The sequence below is a fragment of the Conger conger genome, chromosome 15 (assembly GCF_963514075.1).
Source record: "Conger conger chromosome 15, fConCon1.1, whole genome shotgun sequence".
Classification (NCBI taxonomy): domain Eukaryota; kingdom Metazoa; phylum Chordata; class Actinopteri; order Anguilliformes; family Congridae; genus Conger; species Conger conger.
This window is the reverse complement of record NC_083774.1, coordinates 32,728,916-32,751,475: the sequence shown is the minus strand read 5'-3', so window position 1 is coordinate 32,751,475 and position 22,560 is coordinate 32,728,916. Positions and strand designations below refer to the sequence as shown.

The window sequence follows — 22,560 nt, the reverse complement described above, 5'->3', positions numbered from 1 at the left end:
TGTAGCTCCAGCCCAAGACCAGTCGTACAACTCCCTGCTGATTCAGCTGTAGCACCAAGGCTCTCCCCTTGACTGACAGTGCCACCCATTGGTGTTCCTGCCATCCCTCTACCTCATCTCTGCTTCAACTTTTTAATTGGACATTTATGTACTTTTATTCAAATGGTTTTATGTTTAAAACCATTCTTTCTACAAGCCGGTGTCAACCAGCGGCAGATGGGTTCCCCTACTGAGTCAAGTTCTGATAGATAGATAGATAGATAGATAGATAGATAGATAGATAGATAGATAGATAGATAGATAGATAGATAGATAGATAGATAGATAGATAGATAGATAGATAGATAGATAGATAGATAGATAGATAGATAGCTCTTTCTTTATCCCCGTGGGGAAATTTCAGCCTCACAGCAGAAGAGATTAGTAGAATAAAAGGAATAAGGGAATAAATAGGGAGAACACAATAGATAGGAATACTAAAAATACCAATACAGTATGTTAAGAACAGTTATGTGTGTCAACATATGAGAGTACTAAAGTATAAAAGTGCAAGGTGTCCATAATAATAATAAATAGTCCATAATAATAAATAGTGCAAGGTGTCCATAATAATAAATAGTCCATATAGAGGTGACCAGTGTGGACCACCATGCTGACTGGAGGAATCACCATGGCAGGCGGCATTATACAGACAAATGGCTGAGGGAATATAGGAGCGTCTGAAGCGCTCCTTCCAGCACCTCGGCAGGATGAGGCAGCTGCTCCTCAGGCCATTCAACTCCCCATAGAGGGGGTGGGTTGGGTTCCCCAGAATGGTACAGATTTTAGACCTCATCCTCCCCTCAGCCACCTCCTCCAGACTGTCAAGGCCCCTCCTACAACAGAGGCCACCTTCCTGACCAGCTTGTTCAGCTTATTGGACCCATTGCAATGCCTCGTCCCCAGCACACAAAAGCAAAAAATACTGCGCTGGCCACCACTGACTCATAAAACATGCGCAGTAGTTTATTGCAGACCTCAAAGGAAGTACAGCCTGAAGAAGTGCAGCCTGCTCTGTCCCTTTTGTAGAGTGCACCACCAGTCAGTCCAGTCCCGTTTGTTGTTGAGGTGCACCCCAAGGAACTTATAGGACTCAACCTCACCCACCTCCTCTCCCTGGATGGTGATGGGTGTTGGGGGCTTCCCCTTCCGTCGAAGGTCAACCATCAGCTCTATTGTTTTGCTGATGTTCGGCTGCAGGTGGTTGTTGTTACACCAGCCGAAGAATCCAGTCACCAGACTCCTGTACTCATCCTCGTTGTCCCCAGTGATGCAGCCAATGATGGACGAGTCCTCTGAGAACTTCTGCAGATGTGGAGATGCAGAGTTGAATCTGAAGTTGGCGGTGTAGAGAGTAAACAGGAATGGGGAAAGAACATTTCCCTGGGGTGCGCCCCTGTTGCATTCCAATGTGTCTTGAGTGGCAGCTCTGGAGCTGGACGAACTGTGGTTTGTGGGTGAGATAGTCTGTAATCCAGCATGTCATGGCCTGGTTACCCACATTGGAATAAGATTCAGTAACTGTTAGGATTCAATGTTTTTCTTGTTGTACTCTTCTGGCGCTTTAGCTAGTGTGGCCGAGCGGTCCAAGGCGCTGGATAAAGGCTCCAGTCTCTTCGGAGGCGAGGGTTCGAATCTCTCCGCTGCAATTTTCAGCAAAAAAGCTGCAAAACGTGCTTAATGGTCAGCTTCAGGCTACACCCTGGTTCTCACGGTATTACCACAGATCTCACATTGAGAGAATGCCAGCATGTTTTTCAGTGCAGAGACAATATCAACAATTTTGGTGGCTTATTTCAACAGTTGTTGGCATAGACAGGCTAAACACTGGTTGTTCTAATTGGTTCACAAAATAATGAAATTTTCTCGCCATAAAGAAGGGTAACATTTGAATGAAAACCTCCTCTTGTCGATTTGTTTGTCTGACTAGTTGATCTGACTTACATACTGTTATTTGAAGAAGGTGAGGACATGAAATCCTGACACAAAATGGTTTCTTTTGGACGCACATTTACACAAGTAAATGGACCAGAAATACAAAGAGCTGTGAATGGTCCAGAATGTTTGAAGAGATGAACAGTCAGTGTTGATCAATGCATTCAATGCATTTTTCACTCCAAATCAAGTGCCGGAATTATTCATTCTCAAACCTAAAAAATATATAAAAAATCAAAGCCGTCTAAATTTCAAAACATGTAGCATGTTGTCTATGAAGACAGAAATGCTCTGACACAGATCAAGTAATCCTTTACATCATTGGAATTAGCAAAACACTTTCATCACGCAATGTAAAATTGACTTTACGTAGCCAGAATAGTCCTGAAAAATGAGGAAATTAAAGAAAACTGCCAGAATTCAAAGATTTTGTTTTAATGACGTGCCCTGGTTTTAGGTAGCGTGGCCGAGCGGTCCAAGGCGCTGGATTTAGGCTCCAGTCTCTTCGGAGGCGAGGGTTCGAATCCCTCCGCTGCCATTTTAACTACGAACGTGCATACTCGGGAGCTCCACGCGAAAAGCTCCTTCTAAGTGAATCAACAAAGATTTCACACGGTCAGGATGCCATCTTGTTCTTCAGTGTTCAGACAACGGCAACACCCATATAAACTACCCACATTTGAATAAGATTCAGTAACTGTTAGGATTCAATGTTTTTCTTGTTGTGTTGTTAGCGTGCCTCAGGTGGCGTGGCCGTGCGGTCCAAGGCGCTGGATTAAGGCTCCAGTCTCTTCGGAGGCGAGGGTTCGAATCCCTCTGCTCCCATTTTCAGCAAAAAAGCTGCATAACGTGCTTAATGGTCAGCTTCATGCAACACCCTGGTTCTCACGGTATTACCACAGATCTCACATTGAGAGAATGCCAGCATGTTTTTCAGTGCAGAGACAATACCAACAATTTTTGTGGCTAATTTCAACAGTTGTTGGCATAGACAGGCTAAACACTGCTTGTTCTAATTGGTTCACAAAATAATGAAATTTTCTCGCCATAAAGAAGGGTAATATTTAAATGAAAACCTCCTCTTGTCGATTTGTTTGTCTGACTAGTTGATCTGACTTACATACTGTTATTTGAAGAAGGTGAGGACATGAAATCCTGACACAAAATGGTTTCTTTTGGACGCACATTTACACAAGTAAATGGACCAGAAATACAAAGAGCTGTGACTGGTCCAGAATGTTTGAAGAGATGAACAGTCAGTGTTGATCAATGCATTCAATGCATTTTTCACTCGAAATCAAGTGCCGGAATTATTCGTTCTCAAACCTAAAAAATATATAAAAAATCAAAGCCGTCTAAATTTCAAAACATGTAGCATGTTGTCTATGAAGACAGAAATGCTCTGACACAGATCAAGTAATCCTTTACATCATTGGAATTAGCAAAACAATTTCATCACGCAATGTAAAATTGACTTTACGTAGCCAGAATAGTCCTGAAAAATGAGGAAATTAAAGAAAACTGCCAGAATTCAAAGATTTTGTTTTAATGACGTGTCCTGGTTTTAGGTAGCGTGGCCGAGCGGTCCAAGGCGCTGGATTTAGGTTCCAGTCTCTTCGGAGGCGAGGGTCCGAATCCCTCCGCTGCCATTTTAACTACGAACGTGCATACTCGGGAGCTCCACGCGAAAAGCTCCTTCTAAGTGAATCAACAAAGATTTCACACGGTCAGGATGCCATCTTGTTCTTCAGTGTTCAGACAACGGCAACACCCATATAAACTACCCACATTTGAATAAGATTCAGTAACTGTTAGGATTCAATGTTTTTCTTGTTATGTTGTTAGCGTGCTTCAAGTAGCGTGGCCGAGCGGTCCAAGGCGCTGGATTAAGGCTCCAGTCTCTTCGGAGGCGAGCGTTGGAATCCCTCCACTGCCATTTTCAGCAAAAAAGCTGCAAAACGTCCTTAATGGTCAGCTTCATGCTACACCCTGGTTCTCACGGTATTACCACAGATCTCACATTGAGAGAATGCCAGCATGTTTTTCAGTGCAGAGACAATATCAACAATTTTGGTGGCTTATTTCAACAGTTGTTGGCATAGACAGGCTAAACACTGGTTGTTCTAATTGGTTCACAAAATAATGAAATTTTCTCGCCATAAAGAAGGGTAACATTTAAATGAAAACCTCCTCTTGTCGATTTGTTTGTCTGACTAGTTGATCTGACTTACATACTGTTATTTGAAGAAGGTGAGGACATGAAATCCTGACACAAAATTGTTTCTTTTGGACGCACATTTACACAAGTAAATGGACCAGAAATACAAAGAGCTGTGAATGGTCCAGAATGTTTGAAGAGATGAACAGTCAGTGTTGATCAATGCATTCAATGCATTTTTCACTCGAAATCAAGTGCCGGAATTATTCGTTCTCAAACCTAAAAAATATATTAAAAATCAAAGCTGTCTAAATTTCAAAACATGTAGCATGTTGTCTATGAAGACAGAAATGCTCTGACACAGATCAAGTAATCCTTTACATCATTGGAATTAGCAAAACACTTTCATCACGCAATGTAAAATTGACTTTACGTAGCCAGAATAGTCCTGAAAAATGAGGAAATTAAAGAAAACTGCCAGTATTCAAAGATTTTGTTTTAATGACGTGTCCTGGATTTAGGTAGCGTGGCCGAGCGGTCCAAGGCGCTGGATTTAGGTTCCAGTCTCTTCGGAGGCGAGGGTTTGAATCCCTCCGCTGCCATTTTAACTACGAACGTGCATACTTGAGAGCTCCACGCGAAAAGCTCCTTCTAAGTGAATCAACAAAGATTTCACACGGTCAGGATGCCATCTTGTTCTGCAGTGTTCAGACAATGGCAACACCCATATAAACTACCCACATTTGAATAAGATTCAGTAACTGTTAGGATTCAATGTTTTTCTTGTTGTGTTGTTAGCATGCTTCAGGTAGCGTGGCCGAGCGGTCCAAGGCGCTGGATTAAGGCTCCAGTCTCTTCGGAGGCGAGGGTTCGAATCCCTCCGCTGCCATTTTCAGCAAAAAAGCTGCATAACGTGCTTAATGGTCAGCTTCAAGCTACACCCTGGTTCTCACGGTATTACCACAGATCTCACATTGAGAGAATGCCAGCATGTTTTTCAGTGCAGAGACAATACCAACAATTTTGGTGGCTTATTTCAACAGTTGTTGGCATAGACAGGCTAAACACTGGTTGTTCTAATTGGTTCACAAAATAATGAAATTTTCTCGCCATAAAGAAGGGTAACATTTAAATGAAAACCTCCTCTTGTCGATTTGTTTGTCTGACTAGTTGATCTGACTTACATACTGTTATTTGAAGAAGGTGAGGACATGAAATCCTGACACAAAATGGTTTCTTTTGGACGCACATTTACACAAGTAAATGGACCAGAAATACAAAGAGCTGTGAATGGTCCAGAATGTTTGAAGAGATGAACAGTCAGTGTTGATCAATGCATTCAATGCATTTTTCACTCCAAATCAAGTGCCGGAATTATTCGTTCTCAAACCTAAAAAATATATTAAAAATCAAAGCCGTCTAAATTTCAAAACATGTAGCATGTTGTCTATGAAGACAGAAATGCTCTGACACAGATCAAGTAATCCTTTACATCATTGGAATTAGCAAAACACTTTCATCACGCAATGTAAAATTGACTTTACGTAGCCAGAATAGTCCTGAAAAATTTGGAAATTAAAGAAAACTGCCAGAATTCAAAGATTTTGTTTTAATGACGTGTCCTGTTTTTATGTAGCGTGGCCGAGCGGTCCAAGGCGCTGGATTTAGGTTCCAGTCTCTTCGGAGGCGAGGGTTCGAATCCCTCCGCTGCCATTTTAACTACGAACGTGCATACTCGGGAGCTCCACGCGAAAAGCTCCTTCTAAGTGAATCAACAAAGATTTCACACGGTCAGGATGCCATCTTGTTCTTCAGTGTTCAGACAACGGCAACACCCATACAAACTACCCACATTTGAATAAGATTCAGTAACTGTTAGGATTCAATGTTTTTCTTGTTGTGTTGTTAGCGTGCTTCAGGTAGCGTGGCCGAGCGGTCCAAGGCGCTGGATTAAGGCTCCAGTCTCTTCGGAGGCGAGGGTTCGAATCCCTCGGCTGCCATTTTCAGCAAAAAAGCTGCAAAACGTGCTTAATGGTCAGCTTCATGCTACACCCTGGTTCTCACGGTATTACCACAGATCTCACATTGAGAGAATGCCAGCATGTTTTTCAGTGCAGAGATAATACCAACAATTTTTGTGGCTAATTTCAACAGTTGTTGGCATAGACAGGCTAAACACTGCTTGTTCTAATTGGTTCACAAAATAATGAAATTTTCTCGCCATAAAGAAGGGTAACATTTAAATGAAAACCTCCTCTTGTCGATTTGTTTGTCTGACTAGTTGATCTGACTTACATACTGTTATTTGAAGAAGGTGAGGACATGAAATCCTGACACAAAATGGTTTCTTTTGGACGCACATTTACACAAGTAAATGGACCAGAAATACAAAGAGCTGTGAATGGTCCAGAATGTTTGAAGAGATGAACAGTCAGTGTTGATCAATGCATTCAATGCATTTTTCACTCGAAATCAAGTGCCGGAATTATTCGTTCTCAAACCTAAAAAATATATTAAAAATCAAAGCTGTCTAAATTTCAAAAAATGTAGCATGTTGTCTATGAAGACAGAAATGCTCTGACACAGATCAAGTAATCCTTTACATCATTGGAATTAGCAAAACACTTTCATCACGCAATGTAAAATTGACTTTACGTAGCCAGAATAGTCCTGAAAAATGAGGAAATTAAAGAAAACTGCCAGAATTCAAAGATTTTGTTTTAATGACGTTCCCTGGTTTTAGGTAGCGTGGCCGGGCGGTCCAAGGCGCTGGATTTAGGCTCCAGTCTCTTCGGAGGCGAGGGTTCGAATCCCTCCGCTGCCATTTTAACTACGAACGTGCATAATCGGGAGCTCCACGCGAAAAGCTCCTTCTAAGTGAATCAACAAAGATTTCACACGGTCAGGATGCCATCTTGTTCTTCAGTGTTCAGACAACGGCAACACCCATATAAACTACCCACATTTGAATAAGATTCAGTAACTGTTACGATTCAATGTTTTTCTTGTTGTGTTGTTGGCGTGCTTCAGGTAGCGTGGCCGAGCGGTCCAAGGCGCTGGATTAAGGCTCCAGTCTCTTCGGAGGCGAGGGTTCGAATCCCTCCGCTGCCATTTTCAGCAAAAAAGCTGCATAACGTGCTTAATGGTCAGCTTCATGCTACACCCTGGTTCTCACGGTATTACCACAGATCTCACATTGAGAGAATGCCAGCATGTTTTTCAGTGCAGAGACAATATCAACACTTTTTGTGGCTTATTTCAACAGTTGTTGGCATAGACAGGCTAAACACTGGTTGTTCTAATTGGTTCACAAAATAATGAAATTTTCTCGCCATAAAGAAGGGTAACAGTTAAATGAAAACCTCCTCTTGTCGATTTGTTTGTCTGACTAGTTGATCTGTCTTACATACTGTTATTTGAAGAAGGTGAGGACATGAAATCCTGACACAAAATGGTTTCTTTTGGACGCACATTTACACAAGTAAATGGACCAGAAATACAAAGAGCTGTGAATGGTCCAGAATGTTTGAAGAGATGAACAGTCAGTGTTGATCAATGCATTCAATGCATTTTTCACTCGAAATCAAGTGCCGGAATTATTCGTTCTCAAACCTAAAAAATATATTAAAAATCAAAGCCGTCTAAATTTCAAAACATGTAGCATGTTGTCTATGAAGACAGAAATGCTCTGACACAGATCAAGTAATCCTTTACATCATTGGAATTAGCAAAACAATTTCATCACGCAATGTAAAATTGACTTTACGTAGCCAGAATAGTCCTGAAAAATGAGGAAATTAAAGAAAACTGCCAGAATTCAAAGATTTTGTTTTAATGACGTGTCCTGGTTTTAGGTAGCGTGGCCGAGCGGTCCAAGGCGCTGGATTTAGGTTCCAGTCTCTTCGGAGGCGAGGGTCCGAATCCCTCCGCTGCCATTTTAACTACGAACGTGCATACTCGGGAGCTCCACGCGAAAAGCTCCTTCTAAGTGAATCAACAAAGATTTCACACGGTCAGGATGCCATCTTGTTCTTCAGTGTTCAGACAACGGCAACACCCATATAAACTACCCACATTTGAATAAGATTCAGTAACTGTTAGGATTCAATGTTTTTCTTGTTATGTTGTTAGCGTGCTTCAGGTAGCGTGGCCGAGCGGTCCAAGGCGCTGGATTAAGGCTCCAGTCTCTTCGGAGGCGAGCGTTGGAATCCCTCCGCTGCCATTTTCAGCAAAAAAGCTGCAAAACGTCCTTAATGGTCAGCTTCATGCTACACCCTGGTTCTCACGGTATTACCACAGATCTCACATTGAGAGAATGCAAGGATGTTTTTCAGTGCAGAGACAATACCAACAGTTGTTGTCATAGACAGGCTAAACACTGGTTGTTCTAATTGGTTCACAAAATAATGAAATTTTCTCGCCATAAAGAAGGGTAACATTTAAATGAAAACCTCCTCTTGTCGATTTGTTTGTCTGACTAGTTGATCTGACTTACATACTGTTATTTGAAGAAGGTGAGGACATGAAATCCTGACACAAAATTGTTTCTTTTGGACGCACATTTACACAAGTAAATGGACCAGAAATACAAAGAGCTGTGAATGGTCCAGAATGTTTGAAGAGATGAACAGTCAGTGTTGATCAATGCATTCAATGCATTTTTCACTCGAAATCAAGTGCCGGAATTATTCGTTCTCAAACCTAAAAAATATATTAAAAATCAAAGCTGTCTAAATTTCAAAACATGTAGCATGTTGTCTATGAAGACAGAAATGCTCTGACACAGATCAAGTAATCCTTTACATCATTGGAATTAGCAAAACACTTTCATCACGCAATGTAAAATTGACTTTACGTAGCCAGAATAGTCCTGAAAAATGAGGAAATTAAAGAAAACTGCCAGTATTCAAAGATTTTGTTTTAATGACGTGTCCTGGATTTAGGTAGCGTGGCCGAGCGGTCCAAGGCGCTGGATTTAGGTTCCAGTCTCTTCGGAGGCGAGGGTTTGAATCCCTCCGCTGCCATTTTAACTACGAACGTGCATACTTGAGAGCTCCACGCGAAAAGCTCCTTCTAAGTGAATCAACAAAGATTTCACACGGTCAGGATGCCATCTTGTTCTGCAGTGTTCAGACAATGGCAACACCCATATAAACTACCCACATTTGAATAAGATTCAGTAACTGTTAGGATTCAATGTTTTTCTTGTTGTGTTGTTAGCATGCTTCAGGTAGCGTGGCCGAGCGGTCCAAGGCGCTGGATTAAGGCTCCAGTCTCTTCGGAGGCGAGGGTTCGAATCCCTCCGCTGCCATTTTCAGCAAAAAAGCTGCATAACGTGCTTAATGGTCAGCTTCAAGCTACACCCTGGTTCTCACGGTATTACCACAGATCTCACATTGAGAGAATGCCAGCATGTTTTTCAGTGCAGAGACAATACCAACAATTTTGGTGGCTTATTTCAACAGTTGTTGGCATAGACAGGCTAAACACTGGTTGTTCTAATTGGTTCACAAAATAATGAAATTTTCTCGCCATAAAGAAGGGTAACATTTAAATGAAAACCTCCTCTTGTCGATTTGTTTGTCTGACTAGTTGATCTGACTTACATACTGTTATTTGAAGAAGGTGAGGACATGAAATCCTGACACAAAATGGTTTCTTTTGGACGCACATTTACACAAGTAAATGGACCAGAAATACAAAGAGCTGTGAATGGTCCAGAATGTTTGAAGAGATGAACAGTCAGTGTTGATCAATGCATTCAATGCATTTTTCACTCCAAATCAAGTGCCGGAATTATTCGTTCTCAAACCTAAAAAATATATTAAAAATCAAAGCCGTCTAAATTTCAAAACATGTAGCATGTTGTCTATGAAGACAGAAATGCTCTGACACAGATCAAGTAATCCTTTACATCATTGGAATTAGCAAAACACTTTCATCACGCAATGTAAAATTGACTTTACGTAGCCAGAATAGTCCTGAAAAATTTGGAAATTAAAGAAAACTGCCAGAATTCAAAGATTTTGTTTTAATGACGTGTCCTGTTTTTATGTAGCGTGGCCGAGCGGTCCAAGGCGCTGGATTTAGGTTCCAGTCTCTTCGGAGGCGAGGGTTCGAATCCCTCCGCTGCCATTTTAACTACGAACGTGCATACTCGGGAGCTCCACGCGAAAAGCTCCTTCTAAGTGAATCAACAAAGATTTCACACGGTCAGGATGCCATCTTGTTCTGCAGTGTTCAGACAATGGCAACACCCATATAAACTACCCACATTTGAATAAGATTCAGTAACTGTTAGGATTCAATGTTTTTCTTGTTGTGTTGTTAGCATGCCTCAGGTAGCGTGGCTGAGCGGTCCAAGGCGCTGGATTAAGGCTCCAGTCTCTTCGGAGGCAAGGGTTCGAATCCCTCCGCTGCTATTTTCAGCAAAAAAGCTGCATAACGTGCTTAATGGTCAGCTTCATGCTACACCCTGGTTCTCACGGTATTACCACAGATCTCACATTGAGAGAATGCCAGCATGTTTTTCAGTGCAGAGACAATATCAACAATTTTGGTGGCTAATTTCAACAGTTGTTGGCATAGACAGGCTAAACACTGGTTGTTCTAATTGGTTCACAAAATAATGAAATTTTCTCGCCATAAAGAAGGGTAACAGTTAAATGAAAACCTCCTCTTGTCGATTTGTTTGTCTGACTAGTTGATCTGTCTTACATACTGTTATTTGAAGAAGGTGAGGACATGAAATCCTGACACAAAATGGTTTCTTTTGGACGCACATTTACACAAGTAAATGGACCAGAAATACAAAGAGCTGTGAATGGTCCAGAATGTTTGAAGAGATGAACAGTCAGTGTTGATCAATGCATTCAATGCATTTTTCACTCGAAATCAAGTGCCGGAATTATTCGTTCTCAAACCTAAAAAATATATTAAAAATCAAAGCCGTCTAAATTTCAAAACATGTAGCATGTTGTCTATGAAGACAGAAATGCTCTGACACAGATCAAGTAATCCTTTACATCATTGGAATTAGCAAAACATTTTCATCACGCAATGTAAAATTGACTTTACGTAGCCAGAATAGTCCTGAAAAATTTGGAAATTAAAGAAAACTGCCAGAATTCAAAGATTTTGTTTTAATGACGTGTCCTGGTTTTAGGTAGCGTGGCCGAGCGGTCCAAGGCGCTGGATTTAGGTTCCAGTCTCTTCGGAGGCGAGGGTCCGAATCCCTCCGCTGCCATTTTAACTACGAACGTGCATACTCGGGAGCTCCACGCGAAAAGCTCCTTCGAAGTGAATCAACAAAGATTTCACACGGTCAGGATGCCATCTTGTTCTTCAGTGTTCAGACAACGGCAACACCCATATAAACTACCCACATTTGAATAAGATTCAGTAACTGTTACGATTCAATGTTTTTCTTGTTGTGTTGTTGGCGTGCTTCAGGTAGCGTGCCCGAGCTGTCCAAGGCGCTGGATTAAGGCTCCAGTCTCTTCTGAGGCGAGGGTTCGAATCCCTCCGCTGCCATTTTCAGCAAAAATGCTGCATAACGTGCTTAATGGTCAGCTTCATGCTACACCCTGGTTCTCACGGTATTACCACAGATCTCACATTGAGAGAATGCCAGCATGTTTTTCAGTGCAGAGACAATATCAACACTTTTGGTGGCTTATTTCAACAGTTGTTGGCATAGACAGGCTAAACACTGGTTGTTCTAATTGGTTCACAAAATAATGAAATTTTCTCGCCATGAAGAAGGGTAACAGTTAAATGAAAACCTCCTCTTGTCGATTTGTTTGTCTGACTAGTTGATCTGTCTTACATACTGTTATTTGAAGAAGGTGAGGACATGAAATCCTGACACAAAATGGTTTCTTTTGGACGCACATTTACACAAGTAAATGGACCAGAAATACAAAGAGCTGTGAATGGTCCAGAATGTTTGAAGAGATGAACAGTCAGTGTTGATCAATGCATTCAATGCATTTTTCACTCGAAATCAAGTGCCGGAATTATTCGTTCTCAAACCTAAAAAATATATTAAAAATCAAAGCCGTCTAAATTTCAAAACATGTAGCATGTTGTCTATGAAGACAGAAATGCTCTGACACAGATCAAGTAATCCTTTACATCATTGGAATTAGCAAAACATTTTCATCACGCAATGTAAAATTGACTTTACGTAGCCAGAATAGTCCTGAAAAATTTGGAAATTAAAGAAAACTGCCAGAATTCAAAGATTTTGTTTTAATGACGTGTCCTGGTTTTAGGTAGCGTGGCCGAGCGGTCCAAGGCGCTGGATTTAGGTTCCAGTCTCTTCGGAGGCGAGGGTCCGAATCCCTCCGCTGCCATTTTAACTACGAACGTGCATACTCGGGAGCTCCACGCGAAAAGCTCCTTCGAAGTGAATCAACAAAGATTTCACACGGTCAGGATGCCATCTTGTTCTTCAGTGTTCAGACAACGGCAACACCCATATAAACTACCCACATTTGAATAAGATTCAGTAACTGTTACGATTCAATGTTTTTCTTGTTGTGTTGTTGGCGTGCTTCAGGTAGCGTGGCCGAGCGGTCCAAGGCGCTGGATTAAGGCTCCAGTCTCTTCTGAGGCGAGGGTTCGAATCCCTCCGCTGCCATTTTCAGCAAAAATGCTGCATAACGTGCTTAATGGTCAGCTTCATGCTACACCCTGGTTCTCACGGTATTACCACAGATCTCACATTGAGAGAATGCCAGCATGTTTTTCAGTGCAGAGACAATATCAACACTTTTGGTGGCTTATTTCAACAGTTGTTGGCATAGACAGGCTAAACACTGGTTGTTCTAATTGGTTCACAAAATAATGAAATTTTCTCGCCATGAAGAAGGGTAACAGTTAAATGAAAACCTCCTCTTGTCGATTTGTTTGTCTGACTAGTTGATCTGTCTTACATACTGTTATTTGAAGAAGGTGAGGACATGAAATCCTGACACAAAATGGTTTCTTTTGGACGCACATTTACACAAGTAAATGGACCAGAAATACAAAGAGCTGTGAATGGTCCAGAATGTTTGAAGAGATGAACAGTCAGTGTTGATCAATGCATTCAATGCATTTTTCACTCGAAATCAAGTGCCGGAATTATTCGTTCTCAAACCTAAAAAATATATTAAAAATCAAAGCCGTCTAAATTTCAAAACATGTAGCATGTTGTCTATGAAGACAGAAATGCTCTGACACAGATCAAGTAATCCTTTACATCATTGGAATTAGCAAAACACTTTCATCACGCAATGTAAAATTGACTTTACGTAGCCAGAATAGTCCTGAAAAATTTGGAAATTAAAGAAAACTGCCAGAATTCAAAGATTTTGTTTTAATGACGTGTCCTGGTTTTAGGTAGCGTGGCCGAGCGGTCCAAGGCGCTGGATTTAGGTTCCAGTCTCTTCGGAGGCGAGGGTTCGAATCCCTCCACTGCCATTTTAACTACGAACGTGCATACTCGGGAGCTCCACGCGAAAAGCTCCTTCTAAGTGAATCAACAAAGATTTCACACGGTCAGGATGCCATCTTGTTCTTCAGTGTTCAGACAACGGCAACACCCATATAAACTACCCACATTTGAATAAGATTCAGTAACTGTTAGGATTCAATGTTTTTCTTGTTGTGTTGTTGGCGTGCTTCAGGTAGCGTGGCCGAGCGGTCCAAGGCGCTGGATTAAGGCTCCAGTCTCTTCGGAGGCGAGGGTTCGAATCCCTCCGCTGCCATTTTCAGCAAAAAAGTTGCAAAACGTGCTTAATGGTCAGCTTCATGCTACACCCTGGTTCTCACGGTATTACCACAGATCTCACATTGAGAGAATGCCAGCATGTTTTTCAGTGCAGAGACAATACCAACAATTTTTGTGGCTAATTTCAACAGTTGTTGGCATAGACAGGCTAAACACTGCTTGTTCTAATTGGTTCACAAAATAATGAAATTTTCTCGCCATAAAGAAGGGTAACATTTAAATGAAAACCTCCTCTTGTCGATTTGTTTGTCTGACTAGTTGATCTGACTTACATACTGTTATTTGAAGAAGGTGAGGACATGAAATCCTGACACAAAATGGTTTCTTTTGGACGCACATTTACACAAGTAAATGGACCAGAAATACAAAGAGCTGTGAATGGTCCAGAATGTTTGAAGAGATGAACAGTCAGTGTTGATCAATGCATTCAATGCATTTTTCACTCGAAATCAAGTGCCGGAATTATTTGTTCTCAAACCTAAAAAATCTATTAAAAATCAAAGCCGTCTAAATTTCAAAACATGTAGCATGTTGTCTATGAAGACAGAAATGCTCTGACACAGATCAAGTAATCCTTTACATCATTGGAATTAGCAAAACACTTTCATCACGCAATGTAAAATTGACTTTACGTAGCCAGAATAGTCCTGAAAAATTTGGAAATTAAAGAAAACTGCCAGAATTCAAAGATTTTGTTTTAATGACGTGTCCTGGTTTTAGGTACCGTGGCCGAGCGGTCCAAGGCGCTGGATTTAGGTTCCAGTCTCTTCGGAGGCGAGGGTTCGAATCCCTCCGCTGCCATTTTAACTACGAACGTGCATACTCGGGAGCTCCACGCGAAAAGCTCCTTCTAAGTGAATCAACAAAGATTTCACACGGTCAGGATGCCATCTTGTTCTTCAGTGTTCAGACAACGGCAACACCCATATAAACTACCCACATTTGAATAAGATTCAGTAACTGTTAGGATTCAATGTTTTTCTTGTTGTGTTGTTAGCGTGCTTCAGGTAGCGTGGCCGAGCGGTCCAAGGCGCTGGATTAAGGCTCCAGTCTCTTCGGAGGCGAGGGTTCGAATCCCTCCGCTGCCATTTTCAGCAAAAAAGCTGCAAAACGTGCTTAATGGTCAGCTTCATGCTACGCCCTGGTTCTCACGGTATTACCACAGATCTCACATTGAGAGAATGCCAGCATGTTTTTCAGTGCAGAGACAATACCAACAATTTTTGTGGCTAATTTCAACAGTTGTTGGCATAGACAGGCTAAACACTGCTTGTTCTAATTGGTTCACAAAATAATGAAATTTTCTCGCCATAAAGAAGGGTAACATTTAAATGAAAACCTCCTCTTGTCGATTTGTTTGTCTGACTAGTTGATCTGACTTACATACTGTTATTTGAAGAAGGTGAGGACATGAAATTCTGACACAAAATGGTTTCTTTTGGACGCACATTTACACAAGTAAATGGACCAGAAATACAAAGAGCTGTGAATGGTCCAGAATGTTTGAAGAGATGAACAGTCAGTGTTGATCAATGCATTCAATGCATTTTTCACTCCAAATCAAGTGCCGGAATTATTCATTCTCAAACCTAAAAAATATATAAAAAATCAAAGCCGTCTAAATTTCAAAACATGTAGCATGTTGTCTATGAAGACAGAAATACTCTGACACAGATCAAGTAATCCTTTACATCATTGGAATTAGCAAAACACTTTCATCACGCAATGTAAAATTGACTTTACGTAGCCAGAATAGTCCTGAAAAATGAGGAAATTAAAGAAAACTGCCAGTATTGGGTTCGAATCCCTCCGCTGCCATTTTCAGCAAAAAAGCTGCATAACGTGCTTAATGGTCAGCTTCATGCTACACCCTGGTTCTCACGGTATTACCACAGATCTCACATTGAGAGAATGCCAGCATGTTTTTCAGTGCAGAGACAATACCAACAATTTTTGTGGCTAATTTCAACAGTTGTTGGCATAGACAGGCTAAACACTGGTTGTTCTAATTGGTTCACAAAATAATGAAATTTTCTCGCCATAAAGAAGGGTAACATTTGAATGAAAACCTCGTCTTGTCGATTTGTTTGTCTGACTAGTTGATCTGACTTACATACTGTTATTTGAAGAAGGTGAGGACATGAAATCCTGACACAAAATGGTTTCTTTTGGACGCACATTTACACAAGTAAATGGACCAGAAATACAAAGAGCTGTGAATGGTCCAGAATGTTTGAAGAGATGAACAGTCAGTGTTGATCAATGCATTCAATGCATTTTTCACTCCAAATCAAGTGCCGGAATTATTTGTTCTCAAACCTAAAAAATCTATTAAAAATCAAAGCCGTCTAAATTTCAAAACATGTAGCATGTTGTCTATGAAGACAGAAATGCTCTGACACAGATCAAGTAATCCTTTACATCATTGGAATTAGCAAAACACTTTCATCACGCAATGTAAAATTGACTTTACGTAGCCAGAATAGTCCTGAAAAATGAGGAAATTAAAGAAAACTGCCAGTATTCAAAGATTTTATTTTAATGACTTGTCCTGGTTTTAGGTAGCATGGCCGAGCGGTCCAAGGCGCTGGATTTAGGCTCCAGTCTCTTCGGAGGCGAGGGTTCGAATCCCTCCGCTCCCATTTTAACTACGAACATGCTTACTTGGGAGCTCCACGCGAAAAGCTCCTTCTAAGTGAATCAACAAAGATTTCACACGGTCAGGATGCCATCTTGTTCTTCAGTGTTCAGACAACGGCAACACCCATATAAACTACCCACATTTGAATAAGATTCAGTAACTGTTAGGATTCAATGTTTTTCTTGTTGTGCTATTAGCGTGCTTCAGGTAGCGTGGCCGAGCGGTCCAAGGCGCTGGATTAAGGCTCCAGTCTCTTCGGAGGCGAGGGTTCGAATCCCTCCGCTGCCATTTTCAGCAAAAAAGCTGTATAACGTGCTTAATGGTCAGCTTCATGCTACACCCTGGTTCTCACGGTATTACCACAGATCTCACATTGAGAGAATGCCAGCATGTTTTTCAGTGCAGAGACAATACCAACAATTTTTGTGGCTAATTTCAACAGTTGTTGGCATAGACAGGCTAAACACTGCTTGTTCTAATTGGTTCACAAAATAATGAAATTTTCTCGCCATAAAGAAGGGTAACATTTGAATGAAAACCTCCTCTTGTCGATTTGTTTGTCTGACTAGTTGATCTGACTTACATACTGTTATTTGAAGATGGTGAGGACATGAAATCCTGACACAAAATGGTTTCTTTTGGACGCACATTTACACAAGTAAATGGACCAGAAATACAAAGAGCTGTGAATGGTCCAGAATGTTTGAAGAGATGAACAGTCAGTGTTGATCAATGCATTCAATGCATTTTTCACTCGAAATCAAGTGCCGGAATTATTAGTTCTCAAACCTAAAAAATATATTAAAAATCAAAGCCGTCTAAATTTCAAAACATGTAGCATGTTGTCTATGAAGACAGAAATGCTCTGACACAGTTCAAGTAATCCTTTACATCATTGGAATTAGCAAAACACTTTCATCACGCAATGTAAAATTGACTTTACGTAGCCAGAATAGTCCTGAAAAATGGGGAAATTAAAGAAAACTGCCAGTATTCAAAGATTTTATTTTAATGACTGGTCCTGGTTTTAGGTAGCGTGGCCGAGCGGTCCAAGGCGCTGGATTTAGGCTCCAGTCTCTTCAGAGGCGAGGGTTCGAATCCCTCCGCTGCCATTTTAACTACGAACGTGCATACTTGGGAGCTCCACGCGAAAAGCTCCTTCTAAGTGAATCAACAAAGATTTCACACGGTCAGGATGCCATCTTGTTCTTCAGTGTTCAGACAACGGCAACACCCATATAAACTACCCACATTTGAATAAGATTCAGTAACTGTTAGGATTCAATGTTTTTCTTGTTGTGTTGTTAGCGTGCTTCAGGTAGCGTGGCCGAGCGGTCCAAGGCGCTGGATTAAGGCTCCAGTCTCTTCGGAGGCGAGGGTTCGAATCCCTCCGCTGCCATTTTCAGCAAAAAAGCTGCATAACGTGCTTAATGGTCAGCTTCATGCTACACCCTGGTTCTCACGGTATTACCACAGATCTCACATTGAGAGAATGCCAGCATGTTTTTCAGTGCAGAGACAATACCAACAATTTTTGTGGCTAATTTCAACAGTTGTTGGCATAGACAGGCTAAACACTGGTTGTTCTAATTGGTTCACAAAATAATGAAATTTTCTCGCCATAAAGAAGGGTAACATTTGAATGAAAACCTCCTCTTGTCGATTTGTTTGTCTGACTAGTTGATCTGACTTACATACTGTTATTTGAAGAAGGTGAGGGCATGAAATCCTGACACAAAATGGTTTCTTTTGGACACACATTTACACAAGTAAATGGACCAGAAATACAAAGAGCTGTGAATGGTCCAGACTGTTTGAAGAGATGAACAGTCAGTGTTGGTCAATGCATTCAATGCATTTTTCACTCCAAATCAAGTGCCGGAATTATTCGTTCTCAAACCTAAAAAATATATTAAAAATCAAAGCCGTCTAAATTTCAAAACATGTAGCATGTTGTCTATGAAGACAGAAATGCTCTGACACAGTTCAGGTAATCCTTTACATCATTGGAATTAGCAAAACACTTTCATCACGCAATGTAAAATTGACTTTACGTAGCCAGAATAGTCCTGAAAAATGGGGAAATTAAAGAAAACTGCCAGTATTCAAAGATTTTATTTTAATGACTTGTCCTGGTTTTAGGTAGCGTGGCCGAGCGGTCCAAGGCGCTGGATTTAGGCTCCAGTCTCTTCGGAGGCGAGGGTTCGAATCCCTCCGCTGCCATTTTAACTACGAACGTGCATACTTGGGAGCTCCACGCGAAAAGCTCCTTCTAAGTGAATCAACAAAGATTTCACACGGTCAGGATGCCATCTTGTTCTTCAGTGTTCAGACAACGGCAACACCCATATAAACTACCCACATTTGAATAAGATTCAGTAACTGTTAGGATTCAATGTTTTTCTTGTTGTGTTGTTAGCGTGCTTCAGGTAGCGTGGCCGAGCGGTCCAAGGCGCTGGATTAAGGCTCCAGTCTCTTCGGAGGCGAGGGTTCGAATCCCTCCGCTGCCATTTTCAGCAAAAAAGCTGCATAACGTGCTTAATGGTCAGCTTCATGCTACACCCTGGTTCTCACGGTATTACCACAGATCTCACATTGAGAGAATGCCAGCATGTTTTTCAGTGCAGAGACAATACCAACAATTTTTGTGGCTAATTTCAACAGTTGTTGGCATAGACAGGCTAAACACTGGTTGTTCTAATTGGTTCACAAAATAATGAAATTTTCTCGCCATAAAGAAGGGTAAAATTTGAATGAAAACCTCGTCTTGTCGATTTGTTTGTCTGACTAGTTGATCTGACTTACATACTGTTATTTGAAGAAGGTGAGGACATGAAATCCTGACACAAAATGGTTTCTTTTGGACACACATTTACACAAGTAAATGGACCAGAAATACAAAGAGCTGTGAATGGTCCAGACTGTTTGAAGAGATGAACAGTCAGTGTTGATCAATGCATTCAATGCATTTTTCACTCCAAATCAAGTGCCGGAATTATTCGTTCTCAAACCTAAAAAATATATTAAAAATCGAAGCCGTCTAAATTTCAAAACATGTAGCATGTTGTCTATGAAGACAGAAATGCTCTGACACAGTTCAGGTAATCCTTTACATCATTGGAATTAGCAAAACACTTTCATCACGCAATGTAAAATTGACTTTACGTAGCCAGAATAGTCCTGAAAAATGGGGAAATTAAAGAAAACTGCCAGTATTCAAAGATTTTATTTTAATTACTTGTCCTGGTTTTAGGTAGCGTGGCCGAGCGGTCCAAGGCGCTGGATTTAGGCTCCAGTCTCTTCGGAGGCGAGGGTTCGAATCCCTCCGCTGCCATTTTAACTACGAACGTGCATACTTGGGAGCTCCACGCGAAAAGCTCCTTCTAAGTGAATCAACAAAGATTTCACACGGTCAGGATGCCATCTTGTTCTTCAGTGTTCAGACAACGGCAACACCCATATAAACTACCCACATTTGAATAAGATTCAGTAACTGTTAGGATTCAATGTTTTTCTTGTTGTGTTGTTAGCGTGCTTCAGGTAGCGTGGCCGAGCGGTCCGAGGCGCTGGATTAAGGCTCCAGTCTCTTCGGAGGCGAGGGTTCGATTCCCTCCGCTGCCATTTTCAGCAAAAAAGCTGCATAACGTGCTTAATGGTCAGCTTCATGCTACACCCTGGTTCTCACGGTATTACCACAGATCTCACATTGAGAGAATGCCAGCATGTTTTTCAGTGCAGAGACAATACCAACAATTTTTGTGGCTAATTTCAACAGTTGTTGGCATAGACAGGCTAAACACTGCTTGTTCTAATTGGTTCACAAAATAATGAAATTTTCTCGCCATAAAGAAGGGTAACATTTGAATGAAAACCTCCTCTTGTCGATTTGGTTGTCTGACTAGTTGATCTGACTTAAATACTGTTATTTGAAGAAGGTGAGGACATGAAATCCTGACACAAAATGGTTTCTTTTGGACGCACATTTACACAAGTAAATGGACCAGAAATACAAAGAGCTGTGAATGGTCCAGAATGTTTGAAGAGATGAACAGTCAGTGTTGATCAATGCATTCAATGCATTTTTCACTCCAAATCAAGTGCCGGAATTATTCGTTCTCAAACCTAAAAAATATATTAAAAATCGAAGCCGTCTAAATTTCAAAACATGTAGCATGTTGTCTATGAAGACAGAAATGCTCTGACACAGTTCAAGTAATCCTTTACATCATTGGAATTAGCAAAACACTTTCATCACGCAATGTAAAATTGACTTTACGTAGCCAGAATAGTCCTGAAAAATGAGGAAATTAAAGAAAACTGCCAGTATTCAAAGATTTTATTTTAATGGCTTGTCCTGGTTTTAGGTAGCGTGGCCGAGCGGTCCAAGGCGCTGGATTTAGGCTCCAGTCTCTTCGGAGGCGAGGGTTCGAATCCCTCCGCGGCCATTTTAACTACGAACGTGCGTACTTGGGAGCTCCACGCGAAAAGCTCCTTCTAAGTGAATCAACAAAGATTTCACACGTTCAGGATGCCATCTTGTTCTTCAGTGTTCAGACAACGGCAACACCCATATAAACTACCCACATTTGAATAAGATTCAGTAACTGTTAGGATTCAATGTTTTTCTTGTTGTGTTGTTAGCGTGCTTCAGGTAGCGTGGCCGAGCGGTCCAAGGCGCTGGATTAAGGCTCCAGTCTCTTCGGAGGCGAGGGTTCGAATCCCTCCGCTGCCATTTTCAGCAAAAAAGCTGCATAACGTGCTTAATGGTCAGCTTCATGCTACACCCTGGTTCTCACGGTATTACCACAGATCTCACATTGAGAGAATGCCAGCATGTTTTTCAGTGCAGAGACAATACCAACAATTTTTGTGGCTAATTTCAACAGTTGTTGGCATAGACAGGCTAAACACTGCTTGTTCTAATTGGTTCACAAAATAATGAAATTTTCTCGCCATAAAGAAGGGTAACATTTGAATGAAAACCTCGTCTTGTCGATTTGTTTGTCTGACTAGTTGATCTGACTTACATACTGTTATTTGAAGAAGGTGAGGACATGAAATCCTGACACAAAATGGTTTCTTTTGGACGCACATTTACACAAGTAAATGGACCAGAAATACAAAGAGCTGTGAATGGTCCAGAATGTTTGAAGAGATGAACAGTCAGTGTTGATCAATGCATTCAATGCATTTTTCACTCCAAATCAAGTGCCGGAATTATTTGTTCTCAAACCTAAAAAATCTATTAAAAATCAAAGCCGTCTAAATTTCAAAACATGTAGCATGTTGTCTATGAAGACAGAAATGCTCTGACACAGATCAAGTAATCCTTTACATCATTGGAATTAGCAAAACACTTTCATCACGCAATGTAAAATTGACTTTACGTAGCCAGAATAGTCCTGAAAAATGAGGAAATTAAAGAAAACTGCCAGTATTCAAAGATTTTATTTTAATGACTTGTCCTGGTTTTAGGTAGCATGGCCGAGCGGTCCAAGGCGCTGGATTTAGGCTCCAGTCTCTTCGGAGGCGAGGGTTCGAATCCCTCCGCGGCCATTTTAACTACGAACGTGCGTACTTGGGAGCTCCACGCGAAAAGCTCCTTCTAAGTGAATCAACAAAGATTTCACACGGTCAGGATGCCATCTTGTTCTTCAGTGTTCAGACAACGGCAACACCCATATAAACTACCCACATTTGAATAAGATTCAGTAACTGTTAGGATTCAATGTTTTTCTTGTTGTGTTGTTAGCGTGCTTCAGGTAGCGCGGCCGAGCGGTCCAAGGCGCTGGATTAAGGCTCCAGTCTCTTCGGAGGCGAGGGTTTGAATCCCTCCGCTGCCATTTTCAGCAAAAAAGCTGCATAACGTGCTTAATGGTCAGCTTCGTGCTACACCCTGGTTCTCACGGTATTACCACAGATCTCACATTGAGAGAATGCCAGCATGTTTTTCAGTGCAGAGACAATACCAACAATTTTTGTGGCTAATTTCAACAGTTGTTGGCATAG

The 22,560-nt window shown here is 41.2% G+C and overlaps 31 non-coding genes across 31 annotated transcripts; all 31 read left to right on the top strand.

Annotated features, from left to right (window-relative positions):
* The first annotated feature begins 2,430 nt into the window (after window positions 1-2,430).
* Window positions 2,431-2,512, top strand: trnal-uag (transfer RNA leucine (anticodon UAG)). The gene has a single exon. It is a non-coding gene; the product is annotated as a tRNA-Leu (tRNA).
* A 1,029-nt stretch (window positions 2,513-3,541) lies between these two features.
* On the top strand, window positions 3,542-3,623 carry trnal-uag (transfer RNA leucine (anticodon UAG)). The gene has a single exon. It is a non-coding gene; the product is annotated as a tRNA-Leu (tRNA).
* Window positions 3,624-4,652: 1,029 nt separating this feature from the next.
* On the top strand, window positions 4,653-4,734 carry trnal-uag (transfer RNA leucine (anticodon UAG)). Its single transcript has one exon. It is a non-coding gene; the product is annotated as a tRNA-Leu (tRNA).
* A 205-nt stretch (window positions 4,735-4,939) lies between these two features.
* trnal-aag (transfer RNA leucine (anticodon AAG)) lies at window positions 4,940-5,021 on the top strand. Its single transcript has one exon. It is a non-coding gene; the product is annotated as a tRNA-Leu (tRNA).
* Window positions 5,022-5,763: 742 nt separating this feature from the next.
* Window positions 5,764-5,845, top strand: trnal-uag (transfer RNA leucine (anticodon UAG)). Its single transcript has one exon. It is a non-coding gene; the product is annotated as a tRNA-Leu (tRNA).
* A 205-nt stretch (window positions 5,846-6,050) lies between these two features.
* Window positions 6,051-6,132, top strand: trnal-aag (transfer RNA leucine (anticodon AAG)). Its single transcript has one exon. It is a non-coding gene; the product is annotated as a tRNA-Leu (tRNA).
* Window positions 6,133-6,874: 742 nt separating this feature from the next.
* On the top strand, window positions 6,875-6,956 carry trnal-uag (transfer RNA leucine (anticodon UAG)). The gene has a single exon. It is a non-coding gene; the product is annotated as a tRNA-Leu (tRNA).
* Window positions 6,957-7,161: 205 nt separating this feature from the next.
* trnal-aag (transfer RNA leucine (anticodon AAG)) lies at window positions 7,162-7,243 on the top strand. The gene has a single exon. It is a non-coding gene; the product is annotated as a tRNA-Leu (tRNA).
* A 742-nt stretch (window positions 7,244-7,985) lies between these two features.
* On the top strand, window positions 7,986-8,067 carry trnal-uag (transfer RNA leucine (anticodon UAG)). Its single transcript has one exon. It is a non-coding gene; the product is annotated as a tRNA-Leu (tRNA).
* Window positions 8,068-9,074: 1,007 nt separating this feature from the next.
* trnal-uag (transfer RNA leucine (anticodon UAG)) lies at window positions 9,075-9,156 on the top strand. Its single transcript has one exon. It is a non-coding gene; the product is annotated as a tRNA-Leu (tRNA).
* Window positions 9,157-9,361: 205 nt separating this feature from the next.
* trnal-aag (transfer RNA leucine (anticodon AAG)) lies at window positions 9,362-9,443 on the top strand. The gene has a single exon. It is a non-coding gene; the product is annotated as a tRNA-Leu (tRNA).
* Window positions 9,444-10,185: 742 nt separating this feature from the next.
* trnal-uag (transfer RNA leucine (anticodon UAG)) lies at window positions 10,186-10,267 on the top strand. The gene has a single exon. It is a non-coding gene; the product is annotated as a tRNA-Leu (tRNA).
* Window positions 10,268-10,472: 205 nt separating this feature from the next.
* trnal-aag (transfer RNA leucine (anticodon AAG)) lies at window positions 10,473-10,554 on the top strand. Its single transcript has one exon. It is a non-coding gene; the product is annotated as a tRNA-Leu (tRNA).
* Window positions 10,555-11,296: 742 nt separating this feature from the next.
* trnal-uag (transfer RNA leucine (anticodon UAG)) lies at window positions 11,297-11,378 on the top strand. Its single transcript has one exon. It is a non-coding gene; the product is annotated as a tRNA-Leu (tRNA).
* Window positions 11,379-12,407: 1,029 nt separating this feature from the next.
* On the top strand, window positions 12,408-12,489 carry trnal-uag (transfer RNA leucine (anticodon UAG)). Its single transcript has one exon. It is a non-coding gene; the product is annotated as a tRNA-Leu (tRNA).
* A 205-nt stretch (window positions 12,490-12,694) lies between these two features.
* On the top strand, window positions 12,695-12,776 carry trnal-aag (transfer RNA leucine (anticodon AAG)). Its single transcript has one exon. It is a non-coding gene; the product is annotated as a tRNA-Leu (tRNA).
* Window positions 12,777-13,518: 742 nt separating this feature from the next.
* trnal-uag (transfer RNA leucine (anticodon UAG)) lies at window positions 13,519-13,600 on the top strand. Its single transcript has one exon. It is a non-coding gene; the product is annotated as a tRNA-Leu (tRNA).
* A 205-nt stretch (window positions 13,601-13,805) lies between these two features.
* Window positions 13,806-13,887, top strand: trnal-aag (transfer RNA leucine (anticodon AAG)). The gene has a single exon. It is a non-coding gene; the product is annotated as a tRNA-Leu (tRNA).
* A 742-nt stretch (window positions 13,888-14,629) lies between these two features.
* Window positions 14,630-14,711, top strand: trnal-uag (transfer RNA leucine (anticodon UAG)). The gene has a single exon. It is a non-coding gene; the product is annotated as a tRNA-Leu (tRNA).
* A 205-nt stretch (window positions 14,712-14,916) lies between these two features.
* trnal-aag (transfer RNA leucine (anticodon AAG)) lies at window positions 14,917-14,998 on the top strand. The gene has a single exon. It is a non-coding gene; the product is annotated as a tRNA-Leu (tRNA).
* Window positions 14,999-16,470: 1,472 nt separating this feature from the next.
* Window positions 16,471-16,552, top strand: trnal-uag (transfer RNA leucine (anticodon UAG)). Its single transcript has one exon. It is a non-coding gene; the product is annotated as a tRNA-Leu (tRNA).
* Window positions 16,553-16,757: 205 nt separating this feature from the next.
* trnal-aag (transfer RNA leucine (anticodon AAG)) lies at window positions 16,758-16,839 on the top strand. Its single transcript has one exon. It is a non-coding gene; the product is annotated as a tRNA-Leu (tRNA).
* A 742-nt stretch (window positions 16,840-17,581) lies between these two features.
* Window positions 17,582-17,663, top strand: trnal-uag (transfer RNA leucine (anticodon UAG)). The gene has a single exon. It is a non-coding gene; the product is annotated as a tRNA-Leu (tRNA).
* Window positions 17,664-17,868: 205 nt separating this feature from the next.
* On the top strand, window positions 17,869-17,950 carry trnal-aag (transfer RNA leucine (anticodon AAG)). Its single transcript has one exon. It is a non-coding gene; the product is annotated as a tRNA-Leu (tRNA).
* Window positions 17,951-18,692: 742 nt separating this feature from the next.
* trnal-uag (transfer RNA leucine (anticodon UAG)) lies at window positions 18,693-18,774 on the top strand. The gene has a single exon. It is a non-coding gene; the product is annotated as a tRNA-Leu (tRNA).
* Window positions 18,775-18,979: 205 nt separating this feature from the next.
* trnal-aag (transfer RNA leucine (anticodon AAG)) lies at window positions 18,980-19,061 on the top strand. The gene has a single exon. It is a non-coding gene; the product is annotated as a tRNA-Leu (tRNA).
* Window positions 19,062-19,803: 742 nt separating this feature from the next.
* trnal-uag (transfer RNA leucine (anticodon UAG)) lies at window positions 19,804-19,885 on the top strand. The gene has a single exon. It is a non-coding gene; the product is annotated as a tRNA-Leu (tRNA).
* Window positions 19,886-20,090: 205 nt separating this feature from the next.
* Window positions 20,091-20,172, top strand: trnal-aag (transfer RNA leucine (anticodon AAG)). Its single transcript has one exon. It is a non-coding gene; the product is annotated as a tRNA-Leu (tRNA).
* Window positions 20,173-20,914: 742 nt separating this feature from the next.
* Window positions 20,915-20,996, top strand: trnal-uag (transfer RNA leucine (anticodon UAG)). Its single transcript has one exon. It is a non-coding gene; the product is annotated as a tRNA-Leu (tRNA).
* Window positions 20,997-21,201: 205 nt separating this feature from the next.
* Window positions 21,202-21,283, top strand: trnal-aag (transfer RNA leucine (anticodon AAG)). Its single transcript has one exon. It is a non-coding gene; the product is annotated as a tRNA-Leu (tRNA).
* Window positions 21,284-22,025: 742 nt separating this feature from the next.
* trnal-uag (transfer RNA leucine (anticodon UAG)) lies at window positions 22,026-22,107 on the top strand. Its single transcript has one exon. It is a non-coding gene; the product is annotated as a tRNA-Leu (tRNA).
* The last annotated feature ends 453 nt before the right edge of the window (window positions 22,108-22,560 follow it).